General features: G+C 50.1%; 1 protein-coding gene across 1 annotated transcript in view; it reads right to left on the bottom strand.

Moving 5' to 3' along the window:
• Window positions 1–14,435, bottom strand: part of TNMD (tenomodulin) — an 81,162-nt gene that overhangs the window by 50,159 nt on the left and 16,568 nt on the right. The gene's annotated exons all lie outside the window — the stretch shown is intronic.

Here is a 14,435-nt window from a genome sequence, read left to right as displayed (position 1 = left end):
GTTGAAGGCACAATGTGGTACACCCTGTTGTCATACCCTTCATGGCCACCATCCAGAATGGTATCTTCCAACAGGATAATGTACATCTACATACTGCAGCCATCACAAGACACGCCCTGCAAGGTGTCTCAAGCATGGATTTGCTCACGCGGTCCCCAGATTTATAACCATTAGAGCAATGTCTGAAATGACGTGGGTAGGTACATTACATCACATGGCCACTCACCAGAAACTGTCCAACAACTGACTGTACAAGTTATGCTGGCATTGGAGAGACCCCAACAAGATATCAAAACACTTATTGATTCAATGCCTGCAAGGATCCAAGATTGTATAGGTAGGTGTTCATGGTGGGCACACTTCTTACTGACACCTATATGGGGTTCATGGTTGGCTCACTTCTTACTCACACCTGTACCAGGGCCCATGGTGGGCACACATCTTACTGTCACCTATACAGGAGCTCATGGTTGGCTCACTTCTTACTGACACCTGTACCAGGGCTCATGGTGGGCACACTTCTTACTGACACCTATATGGGAGCTCATGGTTGGCTCACTTCTTACTGACACCTATATGGGAGCTCATGGTTGGCTCACTTCTTACTGACACCTATACGGGGACTCATAGTTGGCTCACTTCTTACTGATACCTGTACCAGGGCTCATGGTGGGCACACTTCTTACTGACACCTGCACCCAACAGAAATAAATGGTCTGATTCCTTCCCATTTGCTGTCATTTACCCTGGGTGACTCTGTACAGATCTACCAGGTTTCATGAAATTCCTACAATTCCATCTAGGGGAAGCACGTTTAATTTCCACCAGTATATGTCATGAGGGCATGTAGCAGGATGGGTGGGGGTAGTGGCATGAACCATTCCTAGGAGGTGGACCCCATGTCCATTATCTACTTCTCCATTGACTGCAGTAAACTCCCATATTATATTCACATAGACATGATTCAGGAAGCTTATGTGGCGCTGTTCAGTGGAGTCTTCCTCCTGCAGGGACTCTATTTGTCCCTCTGATATGTGTGATGTCACATCTGATTTATATTGCTCAGGAGTGTTGAAAACTTTAACATCAGTGTTATTTGGGCATCATGTAGCACTATGGGCTCACTGTATGGCACTACGATGGGTATGCTGTACTGATATACCTCTCAACTTGATTTTTTACATTTGTACACATCCCTTTTATGCTAAGCCACACCCTTTGTGTCCCCTTACAGTAATAGTGCCCCTCAGTGACTTCTCACAGTAATAGTGCCTAAGCATGCACCTACTGAGTAATATTTCCCACCTTAATAATGCCCCTGCATGTCCCGCATGGTAATAATGACTGAATTCAAGCCTTTTGCTCCCCGTGCTGCTGTGCTCTCCCACTCCCTTCCAGGTAGCATGATCATGTACTCACTGCAGTCAGCCCCTAGCCTTGGCATTGGTTCAGTTGACGCCAGGTATTGGCCGCAGCAGTCACATGCTTGATGGTACCTGGTCATACTACCTGTAAATGAATGTGGGATCAGAGTTGTGGGGCGAACAATAGGGGTAAGTGTAGGCTGTTTTTTATTTTTCTCTATTTCTGGTTAAGGGGTATTTCTCCGGCTTCCTGGGACATCCCCCAAAATCTGGGACTGTTCCACTGAATTTGGGACAGTTGGGTGACATAGTTATGGTGGTCTGCACACAGCTTTTCCAAACTCTTGAATGACAAATTACAAAGATGTGACCGTGAAGTAACCAGGGAATCGGGTGGTGGGAGGAGCCAAAAGAGTATAGTCTATCATTTTACTCTGTGACCGGTTGCCCTACTGGACGCGTCTCCTGCCTCTCTAGAAGGTGGGACAATGCCCCAAATCAGGGATGATTGGGAGACAACACCATATTATTATGGAAGCACGCTGTGGTATTACAAATGGAAAGACCCCCATTGCCCGGTCACCCACTTGCATAGTAATTCATGTCTATCAATTTTCTGTGACAGGGTCAATACGTGGCTTGTTCACCTTTTATCGTTATGGATGAATAAAGAAGCATCTTAATTGATGCGTTGGAATTTTACTAGAGATGAGCGAGCACCAAAATGCTCGGGTGCTCGTTACTCGAGACGAATTTTTCGCGATGCTCGAGGGTTCGTTTTGAGTAACGAACCCCATTGAAGTCAATGGGCGACTCGAGCATTTTTGTATATCGCCGATGCTCGCTAAGGTTTTCATTTGTGAAAATCGGGGCAATTCAAGAAAGTGATGGGAACGACACAGAAACGGATAGGGCAGGCGAGGGGCTACATGTTGGGCTGCATCTCAAGTTCCCAGGTCCCACTATTAAGCCACAATAGCAGCAAAAGTGCCCCCCCCAACAACTTTAACATCTGAAAAGCCCTCATTAGCAATGCATACCTTAGCTAAGCACCACACTAACTCCAATAAAGCACAATCACTGCCTGCATGACACTCCGCTGCCACTTCTCCTGGGTTACATGCTGCCAAATCCCCCCCCCCCACGACCCAGTGTCCACAGCGCACACCAAACTGTCCCTGCCCAGCCTTCAGCTGCCCTCATGCCATGCCACCCTCATGTCTATTTATAAGTGCGTCTGCCACAGGAAAAGCAGGCACACACTGCAGAGGGTTGGCACGGCTAGGCAGCGACCCTCTTTAAAAGGGGCGGGGCGATAGCCCACAATGCTGTACAGAAGCAATGAGAAATCCAATCCTGTGCCACCTCCATCTGGAGCTGCACACGTGGGCATAGCAATGGGGAACCTATGTGCCACACACTATTCATTCTGTCAAGGTGTCTGCATGCCCCAGTCAGACCGCGTTTTTTTATATATAGTCACAGGCAGGTACAACTCCGCAATGGGAATTCCGTGTGCACCCACAGCATGGGTGGCTCCCTGGAACCCACCGGCGGTACATAAAAATATCCCATTGCATTGCCCATCACAGCTGAGGTAGTAATGTCATGTTTAATGCAGGTGGGCTTCGGCCCACACTGCATGCCCCAGTCAGACTGGGGTTCTTTAGAAGTGGAAACAGATGCATTTACAACTCCCTGTGGACCCACAGCATGGGTGGGTGCCAGGAAGCCACCGGCGGTACATAAATATATCCCATTGCATTGCCCAACACAGCTGAGGTAGTAATGTCATGTTTAATGCAGGTGGGCTTCGGCCCACACTGCATGCCCCAGTCAGACTGGGGTTCTTTAGAAGTGGACACATGTAGTTACAACTCCCTGTGGACCCACAGCATGGGTGGCTCCCTGGAACCCACCGGCGGTACATAAAAATATCCCATTGCATTGCCCAACACAGCGGATGTAACGTCAGCTGTAATGCAGGTGGGCTAAAAATTCATTTGATTACACTGTAGGCGAGGGCCCACAAAAATTGCTGTATCAACAGTACTAATGTACATCAGAAAAATTGGCCATGGCCAACCAAGAGGGCAGGTGAAAACCATTAATCGCTTTGGTTAATGTGGCTTAATTGGTAACTAGGCCAGGAGGCAGCACAGTTAAAATAAAAATTGATGGAGGTGAAAGTATCAACGCTTTAATGAGCATTGAAACGTATAAAAATTGTTTAGAAAAATTATATGACTGAGCCTTGTGGGCCTAAGAAAAATTGCCCGTTCGGCGTGATTATGTGAGGTTTCAGGAGGAGGAGCAGGAGGAGGAGGAGGAATATTATACACAGATTGATGAAGCGAAAACGTCCCCGTTTTTGATGGGGATACAGAACGATGCTTCCATCCGCGGGTGCAGCCTACCTATTGCTTAGGTATCGCTGCTGTCTGCTGGTGGAGAAGAGAAGTCTGGGGAAATCCAGGCTTTGTTCATCTTGATGAGTGTTAGCCTGTCGGCACTGTCGGTTGACAGGCGGGTACGCTTATCTGTGATGATTCCCCAGCCGCACTAAACACCCTCTCTGACAAGACGCTAGCCGCAGGACAAGCAATCACCTCCAGGGCATACAGCGCGAGTTCAGGCCACGTGTCCAGCTTCGACACCCAGTAGTTGTAGGGGGCAGAGGCGTCACGGAGGACGGTCGTGCAATCGGCTACGTACTCCCTCACCATCCTTTTACAGTGCTCCCGCCGACTCAGCCGTGACTGGGGAGCGGTGACACAGTCTTGCTGGGGAGCCATAAAGCTGTCAAGGGCCTTAAAGAGTGTTGGCCTGCCTGTGCTGTACATGCTGCCTGATCTCCGCGCCTCCCCTGCTACCTGGCCCTCGGAACTGCGCCTTCGGCCACTAGCGCTGTCGTATGGGAATTTTACCATCAGTTTGTCCGCCAGGGTCCTGTGGTATAGCAACACTCTCGAACCCCTTTCCTCTTCGGGTATGAGAGTGGAAAGGTTCTCCTTATACCGTGGGTCGAGCAGTGTGTACACCCAGTAATCCGTAGTGGCCAGAATGCGTGTAACGCGAGGGTCACGAGAAAGGCATCCTAACATGAAGTCAGCCATGTGTGCCAGGGTACCTGTACGCAACAAATGGCTGTCCTCACTAGGAAGATCACTTTCAGGATCCTCCTCCTCCTCCTCCTCCTCCTCAGGCCATACACGCTGAAAGGATGACAGGCCAGCAGCATGTGTACCCTCACCAGTGGGCCAAGCTGTGTCTTCCCCCTCCTCCTCATCTTCCTCCTCCTCCTCCTCCTCCTCCTCACCGCGCTGAGATATAGACAGGAGGGTGCTCTGACTATCCAGCGACATACTGTCTTCCCCCGCCTCTGTTTCCGAGTGCAAAGCGTCTGCCTTTATGCTTTGCAGGGAACTTCTCAAGAGGCATAAAAGAGGAATGGTGACGCTAATGATTGCAGCATCGCCGCTCACCACCTGGGTAGACTCCTCAAAGTTTCGAAGGACCTGGCAGATGTCTGCCAACCAGGCCCACTCTTCTGAAAATAATTGAGGAGGCTGACTCCCACTGCGCCGCCCATGTTGGAGTTGGTATTCCACTATAGCTCTGCGCTGCTCATAGAGCCTGGCCAACATGTGGAGCGTAGAGTTCCACCGTGTGGGCACGTCGCACAGCAGTCGGTGCACTGGCAGATTAAACCGATGTTGCAGGGTGCGCAGGGTGGCAGCGTCCGTGTGGGACTTGCGGAAATGTGCGCAGAGCCGGCGCACCTTTACGAGCAGGTCTGACAAGCGTGGGTAGCTTTTCAGAAAGCGCTGAACCACCAAATTAAAGACGTGGGCCAGGCATGGCACGTGCATGAGGCTGCCGAGCTGCAAAGCCGCCACCAGGTTACGGCCGTTGTCACACACGACCATGCCCGGTTGGAGGCTCAGCGGCGCAAGCCAGCTGTCGGTCTGCTCTGTCAGACCCTGCAGCAGTTCGTGGGCCATGTGCCTCCTATCTCCTAAGCTGAGTAGTTTCAGCACGGCCTGCTGACGCTTGCCCACCGCTGTGCTGCCACGCCGCGCGACACCGACTGCTGCCGACGTGATGCTGCTGACACATCTTGATTGCGAGACAGAGGTTGCGTTGGAGGAGGAGGAGGAGGGTGGTTTAGTGGAGGAAGCATACACTGCCGCAGATACCACCACCGAGCTGTGGCCCGCAATTCTGGGGGTGGGTAGGACGTGAGCGGTCCCAGGCTCTGACTCTGTCCCAGCCTCCACTAAATTCACCCAATGTGCCGTCAGGGAGATATAGTGGCCCTGCCCGCCTGTGCTTGTCCACGTGTCCGTTGTTAAGTGGACCTTGGCAGTAACCGCGTTGGTGAGGGCGCGTACAATGTTGCGGGAGATGTGGTCGTGCAGGGCTGGGACGGCACATCGGGAAAAGTAGTGGCGACTGGGAACTGAGTAGCGCGGGGCCGCCGCCGCCATCATACTTTTGAAGGACTCCGTTTCCACAACCCTATACGGCAGCATCTCCAGGCTGATAAATTTGGCTACGTGCACGTTTAACGCTTGAGCGTGCGGGTGCGTGGCGGCGTACTTGCGCTTGCGCTCAAACACTTGCGCTAGCGACGGCTGGACGCTGCGCTGACAGACATTGCTGGATGGGGCCGAGGACAGCGGAGGTGAGGGTGTGGGTGCAGGCCAGGAGACGGTAGTGCCTGTGTCCTCAGAGGGGGTTGGATCTCAGTGGCAGGTTGGGGCATAGGGGGAGAGGCAGCGGTGCAAACCGGAGTCGGTGAACGGCCTTCGTCCCACCTTGTGGGGTGCTTGGCCATCATATGTCTGCGCATGCTGGTGGTGGTGGCTCCCCGGCTGATCTTGGTGCGACAAAGGTTGCACACCACTGTTCGTCGGTCGTCTGCACTCTCAGTGAAAAACTGCCAGACCTTTGAGCACCTCGGCCTCTGCAGGGTGGCATGGCGCGAGGGGGCGCTTTGGGAAACAGTTGGTGGATTATTCGGTCTGGCCCTGCCTCTACTCCTGGCCACCGCACTGCCTCTTGCAACCTGCCCTGCTGCTGCCCTTGCCTCCCCCTCTGAAGACCTGTCCTCAGTAGGCGTAGCAAACCAGGTGGGGTCAGTCACCTCATTGTCCTGCTGCTCTTCCTCAGAATCCTCGGTGCGCTCCTCCCTCGGACTTAATGCCCTTTCTACTACCTCACTGATAGACAATTGTGTCTCATCGTCATCGGCCTCCTCACCCACTGAAAGGTCTTGAGACAGTTACCGGAAGACCCCAGCCTCATCCCCCGGACCCCGGGAACTTTCCAATGGTTGGGCATCAGTCACGATAAACTCCTCTGGTGGGAGAGGAACCACTGCTGCCCAATCTGAGCAGGGGCCCGAGAACAGTTCCTGGGAGTCTGCCCGCTCCTCAGAATGTCTCATTTTCATGGAGTGAGGAGGCTGGGAGGAAGGAGGACCAGCAGCCAGAGGATTCTGAGTTGCAGCAGTGAACGGCGCAGAACTCTGGGTGGACGATAGGTTGCTGGAAGCACTTTCTGCCATCCACGACAGGACCTGCTCACACTGCTCATTTTCTAATAAAGGTCTACCGCGTGGACCCATTAAATGTGCTATGAATGTGGGGACGCCAGAAACGTGCCTCTCTCCTAATCCCGCAGCCGTCGGCTGCGATACACCTGGATCAGGAGCTCGGCCTGTGCCCACACCCGGACTAGGGCCTCCGCGTCCTCGGCCGCGCCCATGTCCTCTAGGCCTACCCCTACCCCTCAGCATGCTGTATTACCAGGAATGCAGAAACACAACACTGTAATTAAATGTGCCGCTTATTGGCCTGTGGTTGGAGGCTGAGTTCGCTTACGGAACGCCAGGAAATAATTAGGCGCAAGCCTGCTGTAACACTTAGCTGGCTGCGTATTTATTTGGAGAAATACTACCCCCAGCAGACACGGACCCAGAACACTGAGCACAGTGACAGGCAGGCCAAATAGATTTTTTCCAAATATTTTTTTCAAAAGGACCACTGCGTATATTCAATCTATAATATATGTCTTCTGGCCCTGCCTACACAATTCTATCCCTGGAGTATTACTGCAGGGCGCAATGCTCTGCACGGCCGATATACCAAAAAAAAAAAAAGTGCAACACTGCTAAAAGCAGCCTCCACAGTACTGCACACGGTTAGATGTGGCCCTAAGAAGGACCGTTGGGGTTCTTGAAGCCTACACTAACTCCTAACACTCTCCCTGCCTCCACACTTCTGTCCCTGGACTATTACTGCAGGGCGCAATGCTCTGCACGGCCGATATACCAAAAAAAAAAAAGTGCAACACTGCTAAAAGCAGCCTCCACACTACTGCACACGGTTAGATGTGGCCTTAAGAAGGACCGTTGGGGTTCTTGAAGCCTACACTAACTCCTAACACTCTCCCTACAGCAGCTCCAACATGATACCACTGTCCCTCAGCTATCTCACAACGCATCTGAGGCGAGCCGCGGGAGGGGCTGATTTTTATACTCGGGTGACACCTGATCTCCCCAGCCACTCACTGCAGGGGGGTGGTATAGGGCTTGAACGTCGCAGGGGGAAGTTGTAATGCCTTCCCTGTCTTTCAATTGGCCAGAAAAGCGCGCTAACATCTCAGAGAGGAAAGTGAAAGTAACCCGAACATCGCGTGGTACTCGTTACGAGTAACGAGCATCTCGAACACGCTAATACTCGAACGAGTATCAAGCTCGGACGAGTACGTTCGCTCATCTCTAAATTTTACCACTTGATGCTTCTCAACCTGATTTGCTTTTGTTATATCTAGCAAAGCTGTGTCTGTCAGGCGCATGGCATGTACCACAGCTGTGTGTGTGTGTGGCATGCACGTAGCAGAGCTGTGTGGCGTATTGCGCCACCAGTAACACTAGTACTATAATTTCCTAACACTAGTCACAGTATAGGAGGGAGACGATTCCTTCAGCAGCACAGAGGATTTCAGGACTAGTATGCTGACCTGGAGGGTGACAAGCTATAAGTTAGGGCTCGTTCACACGAGGGAATTTGTGCAGCTAAGTTAGCCTCACAAAAACATTGCAACTGTTAGAACCAATGGATTCCTATGGAAACATTCAGATGAAGGAATTTAAGGCGCAAAAAAAAATTAAAAAAAAAAAAAAAAAAAAAAAAAAAAAAAAAAATCGCACCTAAAAAAGTAGGACATCAGCGATATATAGGACCTGACCTATCTTTACTGCACACAACGCAGGAGTGTCCATAGACTCCTATAGAAGCTATAAAAAATAGGAGGGGGAGGGAGTTTAGCTGCATTCAACGCTCGGAAAAGAAGACAGGTGCCTTTATTTATGACATTAGAAGTCATTAGGAGGGTTTCTACTGACCGAGGGAATTCCGAACAGCAGCACATTTTTTCTGCTACACACAGCTCCAGATCGTGTGACAGGGCAATTTTCACACTAATGAGGCTCAGGACTCGATTGAGGAAATCGTCCATTCATGCGATTTTTTTGCGCAGTTAGCTGTGATTTTTTTTTGTGCACAGAATTTTTGGACGATTAGGTCCCTCGTGTGAATGACCCTTACACAGTAGAAGGAAGGGGTTCCTCCAGCAGCACAGAGTATTTCTGAGGAGTCTGATGACCTGTAGGAGGCTGGATGGTACATAGTTGAGGAGGAGATGTCCCCCGCAGCACAGAGTGTTTCAGGTGGGCTGTGCTGATAGAAGAGGGACCAGGCTCTAACAGCAGCACAGAGTATTTTAGAAGTGGTGCACTGATCTATGGGAGGTCCCAGGCTGTGAGTTACAGAGTGAGGGCTCAGTCAGACGGGCGTTTTTTGCCGCGATTTGCGCATGCGTCCAGCGATTTTTTAAAACCATTGCTTCGCAATGGTATCGGACACATGAGCGCTTTTTATGCGCTTGTCCGAAAAATTATAGAACAAAAAAAAAATCGCAGATCGCACCTATCTGTGATCTGCGATTTCTGTTCGCTTCTGTATATGCGCTCAATGGGGCCGGCGGCAGCAGCGCCGACCCCATTGAGAACAGCTGTAACAGCTGTGGCAGAGAAGAACGATGTTTGCCCATTGAATTCAATGGAGCGGCAATACAGCCGCTCCATTGAAAGCAATGGGCTGGCGGCGTGCGCGGGGTGAATTGTCGGGAAGGGGTTAAATATATAAACCCTTCACTGCAATTCATGCTAAAATGTGTTCAAATAAAAAAAAAAATGTATACTCACCTTTCCGCTGCAGCCGGAGTCCAGCCGCGGCCGCTGTCAGTTCTCCTGAACTGCTTCTCGGCACTATTCAGACGGCGGGGCTTTAAAATCCCCGCCTGCTGAATGATCTGCCTCTGATTGGTCACAGCCTTACCAATCAGAGGCCGGTTTCACTCACACACCCATTCATGAATTCATGAATGGGTGAGTGACTGCTGCCTCTCAGCGCTGAGCCAATCAGGGGCAGGTCTGACTCACATCCATTCATGAATTCATGAATGGGTGTGAGTGAGGCATGCCTCTGATTGGCTCAGCGCTGAGCCAATCAGGGGGCAGGTCTGACTCACACCCCCTTCACACCCACTGCAGGACGGCCGCTCGGAGCTGCCGGCAGAAGGTGAGAATGCAATTTTTTTTTATTTTAACACATTTTAGGATGAATTGCAGGTAAGGGCTTATATATTTAAGCCCTTACCGACAATTCATCCCGGGCTCGCCCGCAGCGCATTGCTTTCAATGGAGACGGCTGTATTGCCGTCTCCATTGAATGCAATGCGCTGGACAGCTCCGGCCCGTTTCTAATGAAACGCGGCTAGGAGCAGATTTTCGGGCGATTTGCGGGCGACTTGCGCGCACCGGTCACGCGATTTGCGGATGCGCATCCGTCATGCGATCCGCAAATCGCGGCAAAAAACGCCCGTCTGACTAAGCCCTAATTCAGAGTATTTCAGGATGAGTATGCTGATGTGGGAGAAGGTTCCTATTTCAGGAGGGCTGCGCTGACATAGGAGAGGTGACAGGCAGAACAGAACAGAGCGGTGAGGCTCCTACCCTACTGATACCAGAACTTGGGGTGGGGGGGGGGGGGGGCACCAAAAGGGTTAATAGAGTCTTCCCATTTCCTTCCTGATGTTGTGACGCAGGGGCCGCTATGTTGGGTGATTGCTATGCTGGTAGCCTGCGAGCTGCGGACGTTCTGTGTTCTGCCTCCTCCATATTTTACAATCTGATCCGACAAAATGATTTATGGGAGAAATTAAATTAAAAAAACTGGGAGCCGCGGGCGCCGCTTACTAAATATACGAAGCGTCTGCAGACTGCTCGCCGACTTACCGCAGCATTTATCAGCAAGAAATAACTGACTGCAAGATGAAACCCCAAAATGTTCCTGCTAGATTCTCCCAAGGAAACCACAAACCAATGAGTAATGTAGCCGTGGGGTCATCTGCTCCCCAACTGCTGGGAATGGAGAGGTGCTGGCTGGGGGCGGGGTAGGCAATCGAATAGTCCAGCCCGCCCGGCTCCCCAATGTAGATGACAGGACTCCGTAGTGGACCCCAGACCACGGTGGTCAATGGTGTCATGTGATGCAGCTTTCTAATGAACTTTATGAGTCAATTCTGCCTTATTTTCAAGATACTAGCTTGCTGTCAGTGAATGGAGCGTGTTTAGGGACCTTTCGCACAGGACGGAATTGTCTGCAGGACGCAGTGCAAAAGTGGATTTTGTCATTTAGTGAGGATCTTGTTGCATTTTAACTGTGAAATGCATGTTACGCAGACTTTAGTTGTGGAATTCCATCTCCTGTAGGTTATAAATCTGCAACAACAATTCCGTAAGACGTCTGTATTTCTGCAGCAGAAAGCTTTTTTACTGAGGGAATTAAAGATGCGCAGAATTAAACAGGTGCAGAATTCAGGCTCCATAGGGATAACATTGTGATGCAGAAATGAACACGCGGACTAACTCCTTGTACAGACCTAATACTTCTCAGAGCTGAGGGTTTGCTACAATCATGTCCAGTCAAGACAAGTATCTGCAAGGTAAAAGCATCAGCAGCACAATCTCTCCTATCCTGCTAGTTACAATGTATCAGTCTGGAGTGCAAATTCTGGAACTCACACCCTAGATAAAATTGTAACAACCCCTCAGCTGTACTGCCTCCCAAAATCAGCAATTATAACATAAAAATGCAGAGGGGAGGGGGACACCAGTGTTGACCTAAATAAATGTTCACACAAGAAATCTGAACTAACACCAATCTAAGCAAAGACATAGATGCTTAATCAGTCCACTGAGCTGAGGAATGTGACAGTTTTATGAGGTATCTTATCTTTATTTGAACTGCACATGGAAAGATGGTAATACTAGCTCTGCACCACCACCTATTGGATGGCAATATTCGTACAATCAATATTTGAAATTTTATGAGAAAAACAAAAAAACAGACAATGGTTGGGAAGAGGACACCTGTCTTGACCTCCTTCAGACCTTTCATATTTTCCACTTATGCAGGAATCACAGGCAGAGGTTCCTTCAATTCTTGAGGGTATCAAATATGGCCATAAATTTATACTGCCAAATTCTTCTGTGACGCTGTGACTTGAAGTCGCCCTTCAGTATGATAACTCTTATCTGCTCTGTGCCATGTCTGTGACCACAAAAATGTTTTACCTCAGGTAATTCCATTTTTCCTCTCTAATTGAGTGGCGATGAAATCTCATCCTGGCTCTCAGTTTTTGTCCTGTTTTCCCTGTTTTGTCAGTGTATTATGCATCTTCTTGCACCACCTATTGACTTCTATGGGGATCTTTGGTGCGCAATTGTGCAGAAAAATAGATCATGCTGCGTTTTGTTTTTTTTGTGCAACTGAAATACACACAAAATTCATTGAACTTAATGGGTTCCCTGCATATTGTGTGGATATATTTTACACGCGCATATACACCCGTGTGCAGGAGTCCTAAAGCTGTCATGGCGGTAAGCGCCGTACAGCAGGTGTCTTCCCTTCCTAACCGGATGATTGACAGTCATCAAGTAGTCGCACATCTGTCCTCCTTGATTGCTAATACCCCCCTCATCCATCCTCTGCAGCATAGGCAGCGTGTACCCGGGATGATTTGGGAGTTTGCACATCTCCCCCGGCCCGGCTCGCGCCTCCTAATGTAATTACAGTCTCTAAACAGGTTTTGATTTTGCAATATGCCTTAATTAGAACGAGATTATGAATTAATTTGACAAATAAAAACAGCTTGTTGGGAGCCTCGGGTGATGGCTGAAGGAGAGAAATCAGATGCATGTTCTTGTCTAACAATCTCCTTATCAGGCTCTGCGCTCCGAGACGCCCCGCTAACCACGCGCGCCTTTGTTAAGTACATAATGCCAGCGCTCCGGAGTGACGGGGACGATGCCACATCGTCTATCTCTGCACAGCAGTCCTGGCCTGGAAATATTAATTCCCTGAGTGCTTGTAATTAATTGTCAGGGTGAAACTTTCCTTAGACAGATATGGCCGTGCGAGGGAAATGAGGATAGACTAATGGATGACAGCATGTAGATGTAGCAGAGGGGATTTTGCTGCATGCAGCTAATGGTAGGGTGCCGTCACACAAGCTGCCTTTGCTGCAGGCTTTCCACAGTGGAAAATCCCCACAAATATACAGCAAGTGCCGAATTCACACCTAAATAATGCGGGTTTTGGTGCAGATTTGTCGCAGGTTGCATCCACTGTATTTTACACGAGTGTTTACTGGCTACATTTATGTGTCCGTAATATGGACAAGCGTCCCGGCCTGACCGCAGGTCTCTGGACCCAAACTCTGAACATCATGGATTACTATTGTGCTCGGACTTTAGATTAGGAGACTGGTGGTAAGACCAGGACAGTCAGCTGTATTGCGGATGCATAAATACAGCCAAAATACATCCGTGTGTCGCCAGCCTTAGTGGGATTTGGCCGGTTTCACATCTACATTGGAACATTGCAGATCCCGCAGAAAATACAGGAAAAAAACTGCTGCTTGCACATTTTTATTTGTCCAAAAGCTGGGCAGCTGGCTGGAAAGTGGGCGGAATCCATTATAATCAATGGGCTCCACCCAGCGCTGTTCTGTTCCATCCACAGACAGAGCCACTCAGCTGCAGACAATTTCCCTTTCCTGCTCCCTTAATGGAGCAGGAGAGTGGAATCCCCAGCACAGATGTGAAAGGAGCATGCAAATCACGCAGAAGTTTTGCGGCTAGCAGTGCAACAAATCGTGTGAATGGGCAATTTTTCTGTGCAGAAGTCCCGAGCTTAATTAGCATGAAAATTGTGCATTCAAATGATCGGGAGCAGCATGTTGCCTAAAAAAAGCACTGCTGCTCCTGGAGGAGAGAGAGAGTGGGGCTAGGGGGGATCCCCAAGGGATTCCCACATTGCAAGGAAAGAGAGAGAGAGAGCAGGGCTAGAGGGGATCTGCGAGGGATTCCCCCACAGCAGGGAGCGAGACAGTGGTGCTAGAGGGGATCCCTGAGGGATTCCCCCATAGCAAGGAGAGAGCGTGGGGCTAGAGAGGGGCAAGGCTAGAAGGGATCTCCCATGCATTCCCTTATAGCAAGGAGAAACAGGACGGGGCTAGAAGGTGGTTCCATCTAACCATGCCCTCTCTCCCCCACTCCGGGGGAAGCCTTTTAGCCCTACCCCCTCTCTCTCCCTGCTACTGGGATTCCCTCATTCTCCCCTGCAGGGAAATTCCTTCTCTTCCTGATTTGGGGAATTGTTCATTCTCTGCTGCTGTTCAGAGTTCGGGCACAGCTGCACAGCAAGTTTTAAATATCCCATTAAAAACTCTTACTAGTCCCTGCTCGGAAGAGGGGAAGCCCCGGGGCGATGAAGGTGGTGACTAACAGAAGCTTAAAGCGGGACATTTAAAATGTGCTTCTGGCACACTCCCTCCCCCTTATCTCCCTTCATCTCACATTCCTGTTGTTTAGAAGTTTAAACTAAACAATCAGAATGTTTAACCTCCCACTTCCGCCCCCCATGATATCCTGCT

The sequence above is a fragment of the Eleutherodactylus coqui genome, chromosome 10 (assembly GCF_035609145.1).
Source record: "Eleutherodactylus coqui strain aEleCoq1 chromosome 10, aEleCoq1.hap1, whole genome shotgun sequence".
NCBI classification, from domain to species: domain Eukaryota; kingdom Metazoa; phylum Chordata; class Amphibia; order Anura; family Eleutherodactylidae; genus Eleutherodactylus; species Eleutherodactylus coqui.
This window is presented reverse-complemented; position numbering and strand designations above follow the sequence as displayed.